The 5,645-nt window shown below is 54.3% G+C and overlaps 1 pseudogene; it reads left to right on the forward strand.

Annotated features, from left to right (window-relative positions):
- Positions 1-4,505: 4,505 nt before the first annotated feature.
- LOC114070270 lies at positions 4,506-4,754 on the forward strand (annotated as a pseudogene).
- The last annotated feature ends 891 nt before the right edge of the window (positions 4,755-5,645 follow it).

Below are 5,645 nucleotides of genomic sequence, written 5' to 3' on the forward strand. Positions count from 1 at the left end.
CCCAGGAATAAGGTGTATGAGCTGCACTGTTGACAGAGAGGCTCCTGATGAGATGCACAGCCATTGCATCCCATGTTTGTTTCCAGATTCTGACACTGTTGAGTCCAAGACCACTGGTCTGGACCAGTGAAACAGCACAACTCAGGCTGAGGCTGCCTGAGGAATTTCCTCTTCCCCTCCTCTAAGCACTATCTTGACAGCTGAGTCCAGCCAGAGAGCTCTTGCTGACACACACCCTGAACTGGAACATCTGGAGAGTGTAAGCTCTGCTTTCTCTGTGAAACATCCTCTGCTCAGGAATTTACTTCTCCCAGTGGCCTCGCGGAACCGACAACGTCCACTGACCTCCAGGGCACAGTGGAAGGCCCATCTGCTTTCTCAAACCTTTGCCTGGGGGTCTGGCAGGGGGACTCATGGATAGCTCTTCCCATGGGAGTCTGTGAGATGAACAGTGGCCAGCCTGGTATGTCTCTGGTTTTTAAACCATGTACGTGTGTCCAGGCTATTTACAAATCAAACAAGACCATTTTATCTTACACACATTTTACAGTATTTATTGAAATAAATAAACCCCCCAGCTTTTGGTAACTGTGCCATGAGAGTTCTTTGCGCTTGAGTGAGAAATTGGTCTCTCCCAGGCCACCCTTAAGTTCTTGATCCCGCAAAGGAAGTGCATCCCAAGTACTTGTGTGACAGCAGACTGGCACGTGTGACGTGCTGGGGATTAAAGCAGCACATCCTGTGCAGCACCAGCACATCCTTCCGGACGCTGTTCCTGCTCCCACCGCTCATCCTCCACACCTGCCTCTGCCTCCCTGCCCGGCAAAGCCCTGGGAGCAGGGATCAAAAGCCAGGTCTTTGCCTTCCCACTTGTATGAGCTCGGAAATAAACCTCAGAAATAAGGAGAATGGGAGTTGGTCCCACGATTATTTTCATGTTGGCAGAGCATCCTTTTCTTCTTACGCCCCTTTCTTTTTGCAAGTTAAGAACAGCCCCAGCTAGATTTTTATTCTAACAAAAATAGGTCCTCACTTCAAAAAAAAAAATCTCCTTTAAATAACAGCTCTGCAATATCTGAAACCCAAATACTACTAAACTAAACAGCTGTCAAAGAAAAACTATAAAAAAGACCACCAAAAAAAACCAAACAAAAAACCCTCAAAACAAAACCAAACCCCAAATGAAGCAAACAAACAAAAAAACAAACAAAGCCCAAAACAAAACCTGCAAAATCCCCAGTTCTTTTCAAACAGGATGAAATACCAAGGAAAGCATATGCAATAACAGGCTGACTTTTTCTTTTTTTAGCCCATCAGCACTAAGTCAAGGTTTCTCCTACGACCTGCCTGAAGTCAGCAGTTAACCATGGGCCTGCTGATGTGGCAGGTAAATGTTAAAATGCCACCACCAGCTGCACCAGAGGAGGCACCAGCATGGGAAGGTGAAACGTTTTGCTGATGGGCTCCATTCTGAAAGCAAATAATACATTTTACTGCAATATTTTAAAGGGCTGGAGGTGGCAAAGGACAATGCTGTCAGGGCAACTCGGAATTTCTTTGTTTTCATGGGTTTAAATCGAGTTCTAAATTATCTTTAGTAGCTTGTTGTTACAGCTTTTGCAACCTGAAGACAGACTACTGCCTTTAATTCATCAGCAATTTCAACAGTTAATCAGAAAATGTCATTACCTAGAAAGGCTGCAGCTCAAAGTAAAGCACACTGGAGTTAAATTTAAATGAGAGCATGGACAGAAATGAATGCAGCCTTTGATCCCCTTTCCATCCAGACTGCACCCTGATGGGCACAGCTGGACAGGATAGAAATCGTGAGAAGGCAGCGGTCTCGGCCGGGTAAAAGGATACTGTCAACTCATTAAGTCTTCAAGTTGAGTCAATTAAAAAAAAAAATATATTCACTGGGTTCTTTCAGAACTCCCTTAATGTTTGCTGCAATGGGTGTTTCTCGCCAGTTTTATTTTTAAAAGAGGCTGATTTTCAGGTGTTGGACTGGAAAACATACCATAAACATCTGTTTAATCCCCTGCAGTGGCCAAAGCCCGTGTTTCTGTCAGAGGAGTGGGAGCTGTGAGCCCAAACAAAGGCACAGAGTCTGCCTGCCTGTGTCTCTGAGGGAATGTTTCTTTGAGCAGGGGAAGGGTCCAGTTCCAAACCCTCTCAGCACAGCCATGTATTTCAATAAGACAGGATGCAGCCTCTTCCCAACTTGAAAACGACACGTACTTTTTAGTCTTCCAGTGTAACTCTCTGCAGAACAGAGGGGGGGGTTTCCCCCATTTTTTTCCTTTTTCCCATCCAGCAATGTTGTTAAACCCCTCACCTATGTCACACTGACTGGACAACCCACGTAACAAACCGGGCTCACCACGGAATGATCTCGCCTTGCCACTGTCCTGAGCTGTGCAAGGACTGGGTCACCTTCCCTGCAAACACAGGGACGCTCCTGTCCCCTTCCCACTTCAGCTTCGATTTAGGAAACCCCCAATCTCAGTTCTCTCAGATTGGCTGGAACCAGATTTACCAGTTCCAGTTGACTCAGGAAGGCCTGATATCAGCTGTGGTTTGTCTGAGGGCAACATCTGCGTGGCACAGGGAGGTACCAGGTCACCTCATCGTGCGCTTACACTGCAATTTCTCTGGTGGCCAGGTCAGGAGAAGACTTGTCCTAAACTTCCTGGCACTTTTAAACATCCTGGGTTCCCTCCCAGCCCCTGTTCATAGCACAGCAGCACAACCACGCTGCCACGGCGCTGCACAGGGGAAGGGAAGGGGGGCAGCTCCAGTGTAGCTCTTAGGGATGTGTCATGCCAAAATCACCCCAGCTGCCATCAGTTCAGGCCGTGGGACATGGTCCTGTGTCCCTACACCTTCCCACAGGGGACCAGACTGCTCCTGGGACAGCATTTGGTCAGAGGACACCTTTGTCTTAGGGTGGCTGTGTGCTGTAATTGTTGTAAGTGAACCCAGTGCGTGCAACGAGTGGAAATTTTCAATCCAAACTGTTATTTATGGGCTTTGAAGCTTTCCCTTCTCCAGTTTCTGCCTACTGGAGCAGTGTTGGATTCCTGTTTTGTCTGAAAGTTTGTCTGAAAACATATTTCACTGAGTGTGGTGGTTGTGGACCGGTCCCAGGGCTCTCAGCCTTGGAACCACCAGGTTGTATTTGAGCCACCAGGAACACATTTTGGAGGGGCTAGTGGGAAACTAAGGGAGTCAAAGAAGAGTTCAAAAAAGCAGAGAGAAGTGCGTTTGCCAGCCCTCCGGTGGGAACAGCTGCTCTGCCTGGGGCAGGATGGGATGGGGTGGGAGGACAGCTCTAGGCCGGCTGGTGTCAGGTACTGCTGAGTCTTGAGGGAAGGTTTTGCTGACACGACTCACATCTGTTTAAGGGTGCACCTGGGTCCTTTTTTATTTCAAAGTATTCCCTAACGCAACTGCACGCGGGCAAAACTCTGAACACGTGGATTATCCCCCCCCATCCTTGCTCTCCTCCGCTGCCGTTTGCCGGCGCAGCCTCCGGCCGGGTGGCAGGGGGCTGCGAGGTGACAATGGCAATGTACTCCTTCCTTCTCCCTCCCCACGAGGTGGGAAGGTCGGTCGGGAAAGGAGAGTCCCGTGGACGCGGATGGGAGCCCGGGTCGCCTCCTCGCTGCCGGGGGGAGCATTTGCGGGCTGCAGGATGCGGGATGGGGGTCTGCTCAGCCGGGCTGCAGGCTCTGCAGGAGAGGAGGAGGATGACGAGGCCGGCGGCGGGAGAGAAGAGCCGGGAGCAGGGAGGGAGGGGATGGAGAAGCGGGGGGGGGGGGGGGGGGGGGGGGGGGGGGGGGGGGGGGGGGGGGGGGGGGGGGGGGGGGAGGAAGCGGAGCGGAGCCGGCGGAGCAGCGGGAGCGGTCGCGCCGTTCCCCCGAGAAGGACTCGGACGTGCTCGGGGGAAGGGAGGTGGGGAAAAAGGCAGCACAAAAGATACTCCCGGGCAGCAGAGCCGCACGCGGAGTGAAATCGCGGCCGTGCCCGGGGGTGGGGAGCCCCGGGTTAATTCCCGGGGGTGGGGAGCCCCGGGTTAATTCCCGGGAGAGCGACGGTCTGCAGCCCCGGCCGTGGGATGCCGGGGGAGGGGGAGGCAGCCGGGCTTGCAAACACCCCCGATGCGCCGGGTCTGGGTCGCAGCTGCTCCCGCCGCGTGCGAGCGGATTAAATTACCTCAAAATTCAAACTGAATGAGAGCCCCCTTTTCCCTCCCTCCCTCCGCCAGTCCCTCCCTCTCCTTCTCCCGGTCCCTCCTCCGCGCGGGCAGCGGGGCAGCAGCAGCAGGAGGAGGAGGAGGGCGGACGGAGAGAGGGAGGGAGGAGCAGCAGCCGGAGCAGCAGCGGCAGCAGCCTCGGGGCACCTCGGAGTCTCCGCCGCTCGCCCCGGAGCAACTCGAGTGACCACCCCGCGGGTCGGGGGCAGCGGCAAGGAAGGAAGGGGGACAAGGGGCAGAGCCGGGCATGCCGGCGGCGGCGGGCGATGGGCTCCTGGGCGAGCCGGCGGCGGTGGCGGCGGGCGCGGAGGGGCGGCGGGCGGCGGCGGACGGAGGCTCCTTCCTGGCCGCCTGGCTGAGCGCGGCGGCGCCCCGGGAGCGGCTCCGCGACTTCCAGCACACCAAGAGGGTCGGCAACTACCTGATCGGCAGGAAGCTGGGCGAGGGGTCCTTCGCCAAGGTCCGCGAGGGGCTGCATGTGATCACCGGAGAGAAGGTACCGGCGCCCGCCCGGGAGACCCTCCGGGGGGGATGCTCGGGGGGAGGGAGGAAAGGGGATGGGAGTGGGGGTGCTGGGTCCCTGCCGGCCGGCCGGGGAGGATGGATGAGCCCCTCCCGGGACAATGAGCTTCTCGGAGAGGACGGAGGAACCCCGCTGGAGGATGGAGGAGCCCCTCTGGGGAGGATGAGTTCCCCCCGGGAGAATAGAGGAGCTTCCCCTGAAGGTGAACCCCCGCAGGACGGAGGGACACCCTCCCCTCAGAGGATGAAGGAGCTCTCTCGGAGGGTGAGCCCCCTGCGGGGAGGATGGAGGAGCTCCCGGAGGATGGAGGAGCACCCCCGGGGCTCCCCTCGGAGCCGTCCCCCAACTTCCCGCTGCCGGCGGGAACCGGCGCTTTCCCCCGCGCCTGCAATCTCGCCTTCCCCTTGGAATAATAATACTTCGCTTGCCTTGACCCGTGTTTCCTTTTTTATTTATTTTTTTGAATTTTTATTTTAATTTTTATTTTAATTTTTATTTTCTTCTCCCCCCTCTCACCTCCCCTTTTTTTTTTTTTTTTTTTTTTTTTTTTTTTTTTTTTTTTTTTTTTTTTTTTTTTTTTTTTTTTTTTTTTTTTTTTTTTTTTTTTTTTTTTTTTTTTTTTTTTTTTTTTTTTTTTTTTTTTTTTTTTTTTTTTTTTTTTTGGTGAGAAACGCGCTTTTCGCGGTGAGGCTCGTGCTGCCGAGGACCCGTCGCTGTGTTTTGTTTAGCCGAGACACATCACGTGTGGGCACACGCACCCGGGTGCTCGCCGGGCACCGGGGCGATGGGAGATGCTGCGGTGCCCTCGGGAGGGGGCGGGGGGGGGCACGGTCCGGCCGTCACAAGCTGGCACGGTGCACGGCG

This window comes from Empidonax traillii, unplaced genomic scaffold (assembly GCF_003031625.1).
Source record: "Empidonax traillii isolate 1590-97213 ecotype Southwest subspecies unplaced genomic scaffold, ASM303162v1 scaffold1496:size126764, whole genome shotgun sequence".
Taxonomy (NCBI): Eukaryota; Metazoa; Chordata; class Aves; order Passeriformes; family Tyrannidae; genus Empidonax; species Empidonax traillii.